This window comes from Epinephelus fuscoguttatus, linkage group LG10, assembly GCF_011397635.1.
Source record: "Epinephelus fuscoguttatus linkage group LG10, E.fuscoguttatus.final_Chr_v1".
Lineage (NCBI taxonomy): Eukaryota > Metazoa > Chordata > Actinopteri > Perciformes > Serranidae > Epinephelus > Epinephelus fuscoguttatus.
The window spans coordinates 18277872-18294174 of NC_064761.1; the positions used below are offsets into that span (position 1 = coordinate 18277872).

Consider the following 16303-nt stretch of genomic DNA (forward strand, 5'->3'; position numbering starts at 1 on the left):
GACATATGGCTCTGTCTTGAAGAGGAGGTGTACCTTTGAGGAAAAACTTGGGACTGAAAATAAATCAGGAATAATGCGACTATATAAAAGCCAGTCAACATTTTTGGAATGGATACTTGAAAAAAAAAAAAAATCTGCTGGCTTCTATTTCTTTACTTGCCACTTCCCTATTACACATCAATATTCTGGGGAAAGAAATATATATTTTGTCTATTTGCAGCAAGGACTTGAGAAATGAGGCTTAGTCTGCCGTTTCGCTCACTTGCTGTGGAAAGGCCAAGAGTGGAAGCCAAACACCTCAAAAATGTACATTTGGACTCAAATTATTATAGAAAAACAAACTTGCATGTGAGCACAACACATGCATTGGCAGACACATAAATGCACGCAGAGTAAGTTTATTTTTATTCCTCGGGCTCTCGTCCTTCTTTGCATGAGTGCATCACCCGGCACACCGACAGAGCATCCCAGTATGTGTGCGAGTGTAAGGAGCTGACGATCGGAGAATAACGTTACCCCTAAGGGGTCGCACCTCTCTCCATTCTTGCCCTCCTCCCTTACCCCTCCTCTCCACTGCATGCCTGCAGGGATTTCCCTTTTCAGTTCAGGAGAGATGTCAGACCGGTTCCACCATCCCTCACACAGAGGCTGGACTCTGCACTGCATTCACCCAACATCTGTAAAACTCCACAAATCAGCCTCATTTCCAGCTATCAGGGCTGAGTGCAGCCTAACAGGGCCACAGCTGAATCCAAATGTCTCCAACTCATCTTCAGACACAGTATTTGTTTATTTTGAACCCAGTTCCCATTGAGTTCAAATATCATCTCCTGGACACAATATTAATTCAGAGACATGGATCAAATAATGAGAATCCCTGACAAACAACTGGACCACAAACACAAGTGAACTTCACCAGAAACACTTGTTCACAACAAGCACAAATTACGCCGTATCCAAATGATCATTCACAAATATTTAGAGTTGGGAACAGAGCCCAGAAAAGCAGGAAACAATCAAATGTCACAACCCTATAAACACTCACTTTCTTCCAGCTCATAATCACTAATACACTCTGAACCATTCTCTTAATCCTGTCATCAGACCCATCCCACTCCGCTCTCAAGTTCATGCAACCAGTTCTTTTCTTTCTTCTCTCCCGTCCATCATTACACAATAACACAACTCTGCTTAAACCTCATCACTCTTCCCACGTCTTCATGCTGTCATCAGAAACTCCTTCTTTGAAGTGTTCAATGTTTTCGAATGATCACATAAACTGCGGCTTTCAATAATAATTCGGAGCAGCAGTTTGCATGTGTAAAGCCATGCCTTTTCTTTTATACCCTTTAGAACATAAGTACTCAAAATACATCTAAAACAATACAAAGACCTTACAGAGTTTGGTTCAGTGAGGCTTACTGTTTCATTTTAAAGCCTTAATATCCCCATGTATTCAAAAGTTGATTTCAACTCAAGTATCGCCATTGGCCAATTCAATTTCAGCTCCAGCCATGCTTGACACAAATAGCAAAAAGAAAGAAAGAAAAAAAAAAAGTCACTCAATTTCAAGAGAGCATTTGGATACACTGACCAATTGCATTTGAAATTTAGCAGTCTGTCTGTTTTGTGTGACAAAATTGGAACTATAAATTCACAGCTTTGATGATACTGCGGACTAAAAGCCATGTTATTTACTCGATATTTTAACCAAAACTATCATATAGGAATCCAAGTGCTTGCTATGTTTATAAGTACAGAGTTGACAATAATCAGAAAATGAAATTGGTAGCTATACTGACAAGACAGAAGGAAAGACAAAGAGCAAGAAAAACAGAAAGCAAAGCAGCTAAACCAGATAGGTCTTCCCTGCCTCCTTCACACATTAGAATATTAATATTAATGAAACTTCCTGTTTTCCCCCCCTTCTGTTTTTTTCCCCCTCAGACGATTTGAACATGAAAAACTTAAAAAGCGCAAATTCCAGGAGTTGCGTATCACAGTTTGACCCGGAGCCACACAGCAGACACCAACCATGACAGACTCGCTGTTCAAAGCAAGCGGGAGCTGCTTTCATCAGGCAATCCTGGTGTTTTTTTTACAGTGTGACACCACCAGCCCATGCCATCTGCCTTTTTCTAAAATCAGAACTTCAAGATGTGCTTCCTGCTTGTGCGTTGTTTTTAGGTGGGCTTCACAACCAAGGCCCAGCGACACGCAGGCTTTTGCTGCTGTGCTGCTTGCTGACTGCTGTTTACAGCCAAGCCCCGCAGAGAGGCGCAATGTTAAATATTCACTGTTAAACTGTCAAGCCAGAACTGGTTGGGAACCCAGCCAGGCATTCACAGTACAGTCGCATTGGATGCTCCCCCTCTTCAAACGCAACCCGACCAAATCAATCACTTTTCCTCCAGCCAATCCAGAATGCGACTGGCCTACTTCCCTCCTCTTACCACACACCCACTTCCTGAAATGCCAAGACTCTTGAGGACCACTTTATTAAGTCCTTTTTATGCCCTTTCTCCTGCACTCATACTTAAGGTTCATTTTCTTTATCATAAATCCTACACACAAATACATTAGCATAGACATCGTTTGCACTTAAAAGACACCTCTGCTCTAGGCCTGAGTAAGCCGCTGCTGACTCCTGATGCCTGACTTCAGACATCTGTAAAATATTTTTATTCGGTGCCCCAATACCGCACTGGCAAAGGTCTCTCATCCTTGGCTTGGCAGGACTTCTGACAGAGCCAGCCGGCAGCGCCATACAGGCCTAACCCCTGCTGCTGCAGCTTCCTGCTGCTCTGAGAGAGTCAGGCTGCCTGCCTCCCATTGACTGTGGGCCAGGCTGGGCACAGAGGAGGAGACTGAGGGGAGGCCCTGGGTAGAGAGGACCCCCAGGAGAGGAGAGCAGAGGCAAGAATGGGGGACAGATTGAGAGTCACAGAGGTTGAGCAGTGGGAAAAAGTGGTAAGGAAACTAAATAGGGAAGAGGAGGGAGGGCTGGTGAGCAAGAAGACGTGTCTACGACGAGAGGCAGAAATACAGGAAGAGGAGGAGAGATGGGTGGCATGGAAGTGAAAAGGGAGCGAGACAAAGGGGCTCGGGGGCAGGTTAGGCAGCAGGAGTTAAGGGGAGCTTCTCATTATGACTCCTCTTCCTTCTTCATGCCCCCAGGCCTTGACCACAACCTCAAAGCCCCAGGCCAAACCAAGAGACCAGGGAGACCATGGAAGACAGCTGTGAGTCAGGGTACAAACACAGACCGAGGAGGGGAGAGGAGGGGGGAGAAAGATGTCCCCCTCGCTTAAACAAGGCAGCATAAGATAAAGAGACAGAAAATGAAAAAAATGAGTCATTTAAGCAGTATTCACCTATACCAAGACCAATCTGATATCTACATTTTTCTAGATTTTACAGCACATTTATAAAGCAGGTTTTCGTTAGAATTACCAAAGCAAATAGAAACAATAGCCCACATCGCAAGCTTTTCTTTAATAATTTCCTAATATTTGGCATAGTGTCCCATAATATCTTGTATGATATCCATTGAGAGAGGTGTGTGTGGGAAAATATGGAGGACTTGGACAGATAAGATTTAAATATCCCTAACATAATCAAAATATGATACAAAAATACAAAGAACTCCTATAGCAGCTCTGCTCTCTCCTCCAGTGGACACACAGTGACAAGGTGATTATCATTAATTGAAAGTGCCTGCAGAGGTTAGCAGTGGAGTAACTTCCAACACTGTACATTACATATATTTTCAGGGCTGTAACTGAGCGCGCTGCACAGAATGTCACAGGTTTCAATAATTACGAATGTATCTTTACAAAACTGATACTGATCAGTTAAGAAATTAAGTAATATCTCAGCTGGCCCAAGTTTTAATCAACTCATGTCACAAAAAAGAAACAGAACGTGAAAGAAAAAGAGCGCAGTGAAATGTCCTGGCGTTTCGCACTGAAAATGGGGAGGGTAAAACAGACAAGTCTGTCAAAACAAGATGCTCTCATACAAATTTGCTCTCTTCTGCAGCAAATCCCGTGTGAAACATTAAGGCTCATTTGTGATGAGGCTGGAACAAACGCCCATAGCACAGTCAGCAAGCAACACACACAGGAAAATATCATCCTCCCTCATTCTGTTCATGAGTGCAAATTCCTTCTGCTTTTGTCTCATCTCATGACAAATGCATACTGTCACTGTCACTGATGTGGTGTTTACAGTGGCATATAGCATCTTGTAATTATTCTGTGAAAGTGAATTTGTATCCTGGGGGATTTGTATTTTTGCGTGTGGATAATCAAAAGCGATAGAGAGGGAGAGGGGACGATTGGAGAGTGATCTCCAATAAAAAAAAACGGAGGATGCTGCTTGAGAGCCATATTTCCAGCACAGTTCACAATATGCCAACATGGATTTGGCAGCTTTGTTTAGACGGCAACAAACAGCGGTTTATTCCTCAATTTGCTGTAACCTACATAAAGAGTTCATAAATAATAGGTATTGGATATCTACAGTATAATGCATGTGCAGTCGGTCTACAAATAGCCTGACTAAATGGCTCTTTATGTAGACTACCACGGATTACAAAGGTTGCTAAAATACTGACTCTCAAATAAACAGCCCACTCAATTACCAATCTAAGAAAAATGAGAAAAAGAGTCAGGTTAACAAACTATAACAACAACATGACGCAACTATTACAGTCAAGTAGGTGTCTCTGAATAATTCAAACAGCAAAACACAGGCTATTTCTGTCAATATATCAAAATTATTAAAATGTTTACCCACCTTTTGTGTAGCTTAACAACATTATTTCTAAGTGGGCCTTGTTTTAACCCTTTCTTTAGAAAGCTGCGCATATTGAAGCTATTTATTTCTTCATCTTTTTTTACAGGCTCTTTACTGTAAGCTGGTAAAGATACCTTTAATGGTATTGCTTTAATCAACCCATTAATATAATAGGTTCATAACTCATATACATATAAATAAGGTTTTTCATTTAGTGCAGGGTTTCAGAGCTGAGGAGAAAAAAAGGAAAAAATAAAGAGTAAATAAAACCTTTTTTCCGACACTCTTTGTAGGGAAATAAACCACTGATGTTGTGTGGTCATGGCATGAGCTGACCAAGGGGCACTGAAAGCGTTTCATAAACTTGAAATAGTGTCCTAGGTCAGTAATTTTTGTGTTTGCATGTCTTTGAAGTCTGTTTCCCCCCAGAGCACTACAGAGCCCGTTGAGAAAAGGCATCAATGCCACAGAGAAATTGAGAACTTTCACGTGACACGGTGAGCCGCGAGGCATCCTCCAAGGATATCTGAATGCTTGAAACATCAGTGACCCTTCATAAGATAGAAGGGAGATGGATATGAAAAATATTGACTGGCTGGCTGTTAGAGGGGATTATAAGGAGGTGCTCAGACAGCCCACTCTCATTGCCAAAGACCTTACTCTAAACTCTAACCAAAACGGAGCCTGGAAAGGAAAGACTCAATTCTAAATTCTTCTGGGGAAGGCATCAAGCTTGTATTTTCTCTTCCTTTTGCTTTTTATTATTATTAATACAACTAATCTCAAAGAAAGTACAACACACGAGTCTATATCCTAAGCAGTGATCTGCTACCTTTGCCAGCAACACTTCTGTACAATGCTTGGCCAAGGTCTTTGACATCATGCAAAAGACAGTGTTTAATGTAGCTCAAGAATGGCCTTAGGAAGCATCTTCCTTCAAATATGCTTTGCAAATGAAAAAAAAAAACAGAGCTAACATTTTTTGTTCTTTGTGAAACCCAAAGGCAAGATGACTGTTAAAGTGGTCAGATGACAAATGTCTCATCTGATCTTTAATCCAGCAGAGGGGCCAGCTCCAGGGCTAAAACAGGAAACTCTCACAGGATAAAGCGATTTGGTAAATTCCACTGCGCTAAATCACTGCTCTGGGTGCAGCAGATTCCTCCAATTCCTCCACACCAATGAATGGCATTTTAGGTCTCACTCTGAATGGTTTAGTAGCAGAAAGTCTAGCTGCTTTTAAAACAGCACTGACAGAGAAGATATTTATGGCCTTGGCAGCCTATAAATGTCTGTGAACCTAAGCAAACATCTTGCTTATGTGATAATGGCACATCATCAGTGCCTCTTCCAATAACGACGCAATCTCAGAACTCATCACTTATTGGTCTGATGACAGTAAGCCTCTGGGGGTAATGGCCAATAAATCAGAAGATCAGGTGTAGCCAGCGGATGTCCACTGCAAGTCCTCTTCTGCCATGCACTGGTCATTTCAGCTAATTTCTATGAACAGATAGCTGCATATAAATGCAGCATATTTTAAAAAAAAAAAAAAAAAAAAGCTAATAAAAAGCTAAATCATGTCAGACAATACCCGATGGGTGCCGACATTGCATTTTGCCTCTCCACACTGATCTGCTGCTCAAACATGATTGATCAATACTACTCAAACTACAAATGGATACCATAACACTTCTGATACCAAAATCTTGTACTGTTACCTGCAGATTCTGCACACATATGCAGATATCTGTTAATAGATTTATAATCCAGTAAAATAACGTGAAGGGAAAAAGTCAAGTATTTTTGATGACAGAGTTCTTGTTTCTGTGTGCTTCTTTTTTCAGACTCAATCAGTCTAAACACTACTGATGAATGCTATCATTATTTTCTAGTCTACCCTAATTTCCCTTATTAAATCCAAACAATAGCACAAGGCAAAAATAATTAAGTATTGCCAAAGCCTGTCAAAAGTAATCCACCTCTCATCAGCAGAAATTCAAAGCGGGATATACTGGCAGAAATCCCTCACCACAGAGACTGATGCAAACATTTGGCAGCCATTTGCTGATCATCCGGTTCATGACACATTCCTTGATAGTCAACTTCACAGAGCCAGCCGGTGTTCATCTCCATCACCTGATGACGCTGGCAGACTCAAGCCTGTTGTCTTTGACGATGATCGAGTGTGGCAACACAGAAGTGAGTAATAATTGGGTCAACAAGGTATGTCAGTTCCCACTAACTCTTGTCTGAATCATCTCTCTGCAGCGTAGCCAAACGTGATAGTATGACGCCTGAAATATTTGGCTGTGATAGGCAGCGACAGGAACATGGCATGAGACACCGTTTTCACCCTATGTGTGGCCCCAAAAATGGTTAGGCCTAGGTGAAGTGAGTTTATTTTACTTATCTATTTGTCAAGCCACTGGATTGTATTTCCCTCTTTTTATAATATTCTTATTCTTGTTTTTATTGTATCTTTTAAAGATAACTTGTAAAACTAGAATTATTTTTTTACTACAGATGAGCCATTATAAACCAACCAGAACTCTGTTTGCAATCAGTACGTGAAGGTTTTGCAATAACCATTCTGACTCACAAGAAAAGCAATGAGTCACTACCTTCCCGAAAAAATACTTCTTGATTTATTTTTCATTCAAATAAACCATCTTGTTACAACTACCAGTAGTTCTCCTCCAAATAAACACTGTCTTCCAGGCTATAACTCTTATGGTGTTAAACAGCATGAAACAGACAGCTTGAAACAGCTCTTGGGCCATGGCTTTTTCCAGACAGAGATGGGTCAGAATACACACTTAACACACTTTTAACTGTAGTCACATGGCACAGTTTCCACAGAAAATGACTTAATGGCTGAGAAACATTTGTTTGGTAGTAAGACTTGTAAACATGGTTTAAGGGTTTAGAGGAAATACAGAGGTGGCCTTGTGTTAGCATGATAACTACTAACAATGTGTTGCCACATTAATGAGGGTTGGAACTAACGCATGACAAAAAAAAACCAAGTGCCTTGAAATGTTAATAAATTCATATATTTGCTCTTGAATTTTAATCTTAAAATATAATTCATTATTCATTCATTAAGTCGTAATTTGGTGACTTTACAAACAGTATTTATTACATATCTTTACTGTTCACTACACCCTGTATGCCATCTATCACTGAGCATTTGCATAGGTGTGAACATTAAAGGAGGCATGAAGTCACTGAGAAAGTCAAGCACATTGTAACTAGTAAGCCGGCAAGCAACAAATCACAGTATTAGTCATTTACTTCCCTCTCATCATCACTTAATGCTAGTATGGAGAAGTTTAACCTACATCCAAATTAATCGTCCATGGCTAATGGTGGCAGTCAAATCTTCCTAATAGATCTGTAAATCAAGGTTCATAAATCAAGGCCACCTTTGCTTCATCTGAGTCACTGATGAAATAAAATCTCTGACAGTGACTCTGCCTTTATCAAATCAAGTCTCACTTTATCAGTTCACTGAAGCTGCAATTCAAATGCATATTTATCACATAAGTATTACTTCAGTCAGCTCTGTCAGCTCTGTCTCTGATTATTATTTTTCTTTGTTCATCTTTTACACAAACAGGGCCAGCCTTATTATTTTACCTGACAATAAGAGTGGCTGAGTGAACTCTCAGGACAAGTTGCCAGTTAAGCTTGAAGCAGATGCAGATCCACACGGCATCTGTGTACTGCTAGTTGATAAGGTTTCTGCTCTCTACCTGGGAGGATGCACGAAGCGCTTCTGTGGTGCATAGGTTAGTTTACAGGATGCAGATGTAACATTAGATAAAATGCAAAGCCTGTTCACATTTAACACAAGCTCACTGACTTTGAAACAATCACTTTTCCAACAAGATCAAGCAGATGAGCAGCAATTGTGGTCGAGTATGGGCTTGTAGATTTATGATGGCATGACCAGGTGTCATCTATTGTATTCACTTACATAGCAGACTGTCTGTTTATTTCTAAGAATGCTCCTATTGACAGGTCATCACACTTAAGTAATCCAAAGCAAAGAAAGCTTATAGGGATGAATGAATATTTGCTGCTGCAGTTATATTACTTTGAAATAAGTGTGCTACGTCTGCAGAGTGGATGATGAGTTACACACACACATTCCTACACTGCAAAGGCAAACAAACATAAACCAGCATGTGCAAATAAATCAAGATATATTTTGAAATGTCAGATAATTAAAGTCTCATCTTTAGGAATAACACCTATATAAGTAAGGCCTTACAATGAAGTAATTATGCAGTATACGTGTACTATAACATCACTGTAATAGTCTAGCATGGGAACAGTAGGTAGCTACACTGATACTTGTGTCATGTTGTTCCACAGGTGTAGCTACGTGGCTTAAAAGCTAAGTTATGAGCAAGTTGTTCTTTGACACGCTGTAATTATGGCGTTACAATGTCAGCGTTAACTTTACATGACAGCCGCGACTGTGTCATTTTCAAGGCAGTGAAAGTTAGCAATGCGGCATGCTAGTCGGCTAACAAGCTAAGCTAGCTAGCGAACTTCTTCCGAAACTTTTTCAAGTGAGTGTCAAGACTGCGTTTGCGTCAAAAACAGTGACCACTTCTGAGGTTTGGAAGACTGTCAATCCCGTACTAAGTTAACACAAATGTATATAACAGTTTACAAGTTGTTTGTTAGTTGTCCAGTGTAACGTTACAGATTCAGACGTTTACTATCAGCTAACGGTGTCTTGGTTCTTACCAGGAAGTGGGACTCTGTTGCTAAGCTATTCCTTCTTCACGCTCAAAGTTTCTCCTGATGGTTATGGCGGTTGTCTTTGTTTTGACTTTCCCTTTTCTCTCCAAGGTCGCTCCTAAAAGTCGAGACTCGGCGGGCCTCTCTCGTTGCCTGAGCACCGTTGTCTGAGCGCTGGGGGAGTTTTTTTCACGGACAGAGAGACCCTGTGCTGTGGAGCCAGTCGAGATGTGTACGTGTTTTCAGACAGTGTCTCCAGTATCTAGGCCCCTCTCATCACCACACTCCTGACCCGTGTGCCAGTAATGTAAACAACCCAGCATTCCCGGAGCGCAGGGGAGGGGCAAGTGTCAAAGAGCGGAGGGAAGCTGTCAAATACCGCGAGATTCAACAGAGGAACTCAAACTCAAGTCGCTCCAGCAGCCTTCCTCTGTGGACTTTTTATTCCCATTGAACGTGTGTGGAAAATTTTCATCATTTTTATTGAGAGAAGGGACATGATAGTGAGTGATGAAGTTTATTTCTGATCTTTGAAACTGAACAAAAACATCTTAAGCTTCTTGCAGAGCTTCAGCTGACTCACATTTTAATACAGAGGGCATAAGGTCATAATGCAGGACCAACCTTGTTTTATATGACCTACAAACAATTTACATTAAACTTGGGACTTTTGTAAGAATAAATGTGATAATGTGCAAGCAGCATTTTCATTTTGTAACTGGTTTGAGATTAAGCCACTTCATTACTGTGAACTGGGACAAACCCTTACTTTTTGGAGATTTTTACTCTTCAATTAAGCTGGGAAAGTATATTTTTAAAAGATCAAGGCCTTGACTGTTAATCCTTGTAATGAGCCACCCTCCCATTGATTTATATTTTTCTTGAATAGCATACATAATAGATGTCAGAGGTAAGATGTCTTACAAAGTTGATTCAAAGTTATGTATTTATTCATTTCACAACAGTCATATTGAGTAGTTGTTTTGAATTTTAAACTTTGCTAATAGTTACCTTAATGCTAATCACAATACTCATCTTTAAACCATAATTCTTGTTTAGTTTTGTATTTTGAAATCAACTGAGTTGATAACATCTGGGACACATCTTTAAAGGGCCAACATTTTCACAAACAATATATTAAAACAAAGATGATTATGGCACTACATTCTAACACCGATGTTATCAGTGCATACTGTTAGTTTCAGATTTTGAAGGCTTGAAATGCTTTTTTTTAATTGTTTAAAGATGTGAATTTTTATGTGGGGCAAGAGAGTTTTCTAGCATAGGGCAAGTTTAAAGTAAAAATAAAGTGAAAACAGATAAGAATATTTTATAAATCATATTTTTTCATACATATAAATCATTTAAAAATAATGTTTCACACTAGAAATGGAATCAGTGTGTTGATAGGTTATAATTTTAACAGGGTTTTTGGTAGGACATGATTTGTCTCAATTCTCAAGGATGGGTGATATACCTATATTATTGAGCTTGGAAACAGCCATTTGAGGAAAAGAAACTGAAATCAAGGTCAACTTACTGTCTTTTTTCCTGAGCTTTGAACTGCATGAACAAATTCAAACCAGTGGTGTAGTGGAGAGTATGCACATGGATGAATTACTGAACTGGCCTATTGGGCACAAACCCAGGGGCCCATAGTGTCAGGGCATCTCCTGGCCTTCATCTGCATGTTACTCAAAATACCAACCAGGAAGAGACTCAAAATAACCACCAAAAGATTCAAATGAACTGCAAAGAGATGCAAAAATACAGCCACACAACCAGACACAAAACAACCAAAGAGACACACAATTACCTCAGAGAGACACAAAACCACAAAAATATGCATGTTGACTCAAGTGTGATGCAAAACAACAACAAAAAAGAGGCGAAACCACCATAAAGTCTGCGTGTCTTGCTCCCGTGCTGGAGAGGTGGTGGGGTGTTTTGCATATCTGTTCCCAGAGGCCCATTGTCTCATAATGCACCCATAGATATACGCAGGTATACAAGGTATACCTACTTCTTTTTCTGGCCATTTACACCCACCCATCAGCCAAAAAGCCAGTGAAATATAGAAGAGTACACCCACATCCTCCTCTGTAACCTACCAATCTGCCTACACCCACCTCACTACACCACTGATTCAAACTGCTTTACATAATGTTGAGTGGTTAAATCTATTAAGCTGCATCGTATTCTGTAAACTAGCTGTATGTTTGCTGAGGAGTAAATATACTGAGTTACTTTCAACACCTGAGGGTGACACATAAGTTGCAACAAAACTAAAAGCTTGGTTATTCCGACTTCGTTTAGAATCCACATGATGATTCGTTGATGTGTGTGTGTGTGTGAGTGTGTCTGCATGCAAGAGGGAGAGACACAGGCAGCCGAGGCTTTAATGGATTCTCCTGAACAGAACAGTTATGAGCACACACTTCGACACACAGCCTCGCTTGCCATCATTATACACATGCATGCAGAATACCCACACATCCCATGACACACACCCACGGTGCGCTCCTGGGAATATCATGAGAATTTATTGACAAAAATGGTATTGCAGATTGACTCGCATGGACAGCGAGAGCATCTGGAATTGATCAGCTTACTTTGCTTTGATAAAAGTTTCATCGCTGATTTCAGACTGACAATTCAAACACCGCTGATACACAGGAAACACATCTGTCTTCTTCCCATCCCCATTGTTAATAATCAACAAGTTAGGTGGGGTTGTGTTTTTTCTGCTATACTTCAATAGCCTTTTTTGTTAACCTCACTGCAAATATGGAAAAGGGAGAGATGCCTGGAGTGTAGGATTTTTCCCCCTTTTTCTTCAACAACAGTTGAAGATTAAAAGAAACGTCTCACAGAAATCTGTCAATTCTGTATGTGAATAATGCTGTGTGGAATTTAATGGCATGAGTTATATTGGGTTTCCTCTACACCCACATTTTCTTTCAATAAGATCAATGGCGCTCAGTGACAGATAGGGACGGTCTTTTGTATCTTCAAATTTCAGGTTTCTGAGGGAATAATTAGATGGATGGATGAAAAGTAATGCATCAGTCTGCGAGGGGAGCTGCACCCAGAGATCCTCTAGTTCAACACGCATGCCTCCACGTCTGTTTGGTAGAAAACTGTTTAATAATCGTGTTGAATTTCCATTGTTCTAAAAGTGGCTCTCTGCACTGATCTGGTGCTTTAAACCAATAGCAAACTTTTTGTGTTCTCTTTTTTTGCTGATATTGTTTATTTAAAAGAAAGGATTTCCTTTTGATTCAGAGATATTTTTTTTTAGCATGAAGCGAGTATTGTCATCTATTTCGCTCTCTTCCCCTTCAAACTTTCTGGTGTCGCTTGCAGGTAACCAGGATGGAAAAGGTTCTCCCTCCAGGGGAAATGAAGAAGGTTGAATCACTGGATTTATAGAGACGCTTTAGACATTTTACTGTAAGCGTGACATTTAACTCTGATGTGTTAGAACAAACCCGTCCTCATGTTATGGGCCTTTTTGCCAGCAAAAATTGTCTACAAATGTAATCTGATGACAATTAAGCTGAATTTACGAGAATATGGCCACTAATGTGTTTTGCTTATGAATATGAACACCATGAGAGGACATCTAGAAGTGCTTTGGGCCAAAATTGACCTTTGTTAAATACAGAGGAAAAGGGCTAAGTGTGTATTGCAGTGATACAAAACACCACTTATTGCTATACTGTGTACAACACCTGTAGTTTTACAACACATGCACACTAGTCCTGTTTTTGTTTTCTTCAACATACACATTTCAGTGCATTTCTCTCTGTGTTTCCCATTGCTAAATATGCAGATATTTTGCACCCAGGGGCTGAGAGCACATTTTAAACACTTAAAAAGAAAAAAAAATGTTGATGTTTTCACTCATGTCTTTTTTATTTCCCTCTGTGTTGTTGATCTGGCTCAGGGGTTAGGTATGACTGCAATGTGGTAGAGACAGAAGCTGCAGTCAAAGCTCCTGTGATCCGGTGCAGACTTCATAGAGACCAGCAGATGGAGGGGAGAGGAGCTGCGTGCATCCTGAAGGTTTAGCAAGAACTGAGAGGTTACACTCCACCAGTACAAAGATGACCTGTCACACACTGAAACATGCCGTATCAATGTAGATGAGCTTCCTGTTTATGTACCTCACAGAGCACAGCTATCAGAGGGGAAGAGAAAGGGATTACAGATGGAAATATGTATGAAATGTTGTCTCTCTCTTCATATACCCAGGCGAACTTGGGAGGGAGCATGCATGTGACGCCTGCATTTCCATTTTAAACACTAATTAATGTTGTTTTGTCTTCAAAGTGCAATTGCAACCCGTACTTATCAGCCTTGATCGCGGCATTTTCAAGGTTGTCTAGATGTGAGCCGTCACATAACAAATACCTGTAAATATAGAATAACAGCACAACAAAGAAATAAAGGATTTATGGCGTGTGGAGAGCGGCGCACAAATGAGGCACAGGAGAGGTAGTCTGGTAATGTGAAGGACAAAACTGGCATATTATTTCTGCCTAGATCACTCTATAAAATCTGTTTTTCAGTGCTTGTTTTTGTGTGTCTGTGCAGTGTGTGCACTTGCGTGTGTATATGTTAGTGTATTCCTTCTCTTGGCAAACACCCAGCACAGAGGATCTCTCCACCTGCTCTGCATCAACCAGCAGGGCAGGCCTCAGTCTCACAGTCGCACACACAAACAGAAAATACACACGCACATGCACACACTACAGTTTAGCTGCGTCTCATTCACATCGTCACCCCTCTGACATCTGCCCGTGTGCGTCGGTGTTTGTGTGTGTCCCAGTGCCGGTGAGTATCTGTGTTAGCAGGGTGGTTGGTGTGTGAGGTGAGGTTAAATAGGCGCCTAGCAATGAGAGGAGGGAACTGAGGCGGAACTGGCAGAATATCACACACACTTATACGTGCACTCACACACAAGCAGTGACAATAGAAACAACACCATCAGAGCAGCATGTAAACTGCAGGTGTGGCCTATGCCTCAGTGATCATCCCATACTTTGTTTCGACGCTGTCGCCTGTCACTGTGTGTGTGTATAATGTGTGGTAATGTCTGTGTGACCGTGTGTTTGTGTGTGTGCCTGCTGAGACACACTTTCCTGGAGTATACCGACCACAGCGGGGAATTCGTTCTCCATAAAAAAGGTAGTGTGAATTACAGGTGTTGCTAAATGCAGTGAGTATTACTGTGCTGAAAATATCACCCAGATTCAGTTCATCAGCTGCAACCTCGTGCATACTGAGAAGAGCTTTGATACCTACAACATGTTGGACACCAGACGATGTGATAGTGTTATTAGTTTGTTTTATATGGCTGTCACACGGTGATGTGATCTGATGTCAACATGATGAATGGACACTGGAGATTTCCCCTAATATTTGTTTGTGATGACAGGCAGAGTAAAGTGTTTGTCCTTGTAGTTTGACCTTTATATGTAACACTCTTTTTCAGGCAGAGCTGACCAAACAGACAGGCCTCAGTGGCAAATGTCACAGGTTTGAGCAGGTTTTAAAACCCTGATGAACTGGCATGAACCCATTGTAAGTGTAATTTACTTGGTCCTTGCTGGTACATATAAAATACTGATGTGTGTGTGTGCGTGTGTGTGTGCTTACCTTTTCCACACCAGCTGTCAGTGAGTTGAATTAAACAAAAAACCTGCTGTCCATGAATGCAATAGTGTATATTTTTAGTTATACAGGCGGCTTTAAACTAGTATGGTTGAGCATTTTGATCTTTCTCTTTATTTTTTAAGTGTCACATACATCAGAGTCACCCGAGCTTCATGAACAAGCTGCTTGTTTGACAGAGAACATAGATCCCTGTCAGCATTGTTTTTGTAGAGTCATAGTACACAGAGGCTGTCATTTAACAAGGGGAGGAGATAAGAGAGGTAGAGGAGGATGTCAGCTGGCAGAAGCCCTCCTTTCTTACCTGTTGAGGTCTCTGCGCAGACAGACAATGCCGTATTTATCCTCTGACACTGAGATTAATGCAACAGTAAGGGTCGCGGGTTGAAATTAGATGTATTTCATTATTCGTTGTGGTTTTTACAGTAATTTAAAGTGGAAAGAGACCTCGTTTGACCAGGTTGCTGTCTGTTTTTCTCAGAGCCTAACAACTAACACAGTTTCATTTTCACCATTGCAATTGCAGGTAACTTACATTCATACACGTTGACAACTTGCAAGGGTGTAGGATTGTTTTAACACTGAAATAGATGGTTTGGGAATCCATTGCCAGGAAATTTTGAGCATCGCGCATTCAATTTCCTTCATGTTGGTGAATTCTTAAGCACCAATTTGTGCATTTTCTGATTGAATTTATGATATAATGTCTTTAATTTTCTCAAAATAAAAGTATTCTGCTACCTTAATGTTTTTATTACAGGCAACAAATGCACATTATAACTATTAAACAACCCGAAATCTACACTTATGAAGACTTGGGCTAGCTACCGATAGCTACCAGGGAAAACAACAGTGCTAAACTCTTCTAGTTATGGCTACACAATGGCTGACACACTTCCTTTGTGTCATAATCACATCGTCATTTTCCCAGGAGATCGTACCTGCTCGCAGACAGAATTGCATGGCAAAAGAAAGGCTCATAGAGTACCGATCTATACACCGATGATGTCATTATTCTATCGCCATACTATTGTGCAATCAGCATTTACTTCATCATGATAAGTTA

The 16303-nt window shown here is 40.6% G+C and overlaps 1 protein-coding gene and 1 long non-coding RNA gene across 2 annotated transcripts in view; one reads left to right on the top strand and one right to left on the bottom strand.

Moving 5' to 3' along the window:
* nek7 (NIMA-related kinase 7) overlaps nucleotides 1-9852 on the bottom strand; it is a 64885-nt gene extending 55033 nt beyond the window's left edge. Inside the window, exon 1 of the mRNA XM_049587952.1 lies at nucleotides 9565-9852. The gene's annotated coding sequence lies outside the window, so the exon portion shown is untranslated. The remainder of the gene's footprint in view (nucleotides 1-9564) is intronic.
* Nucleotides 9853-9963: 111 nt separating this feature from the next.
* Nucleotides 9964-13624, top strand: LOC125895822 (uncharacterized). Its single transcript, XR_007450207.1, has 3 exons — nucleotides 9964-10061; nucleotides 12925-13011; nucleotides 13508-13624. It is a non-coding gene; the product is annotated as an uncharacterized LOC125895822 (long non-coding RNA).
* The last annotated feature ends 2679 nt before the right edge of the window (nucleotides 13625-16303 follow it).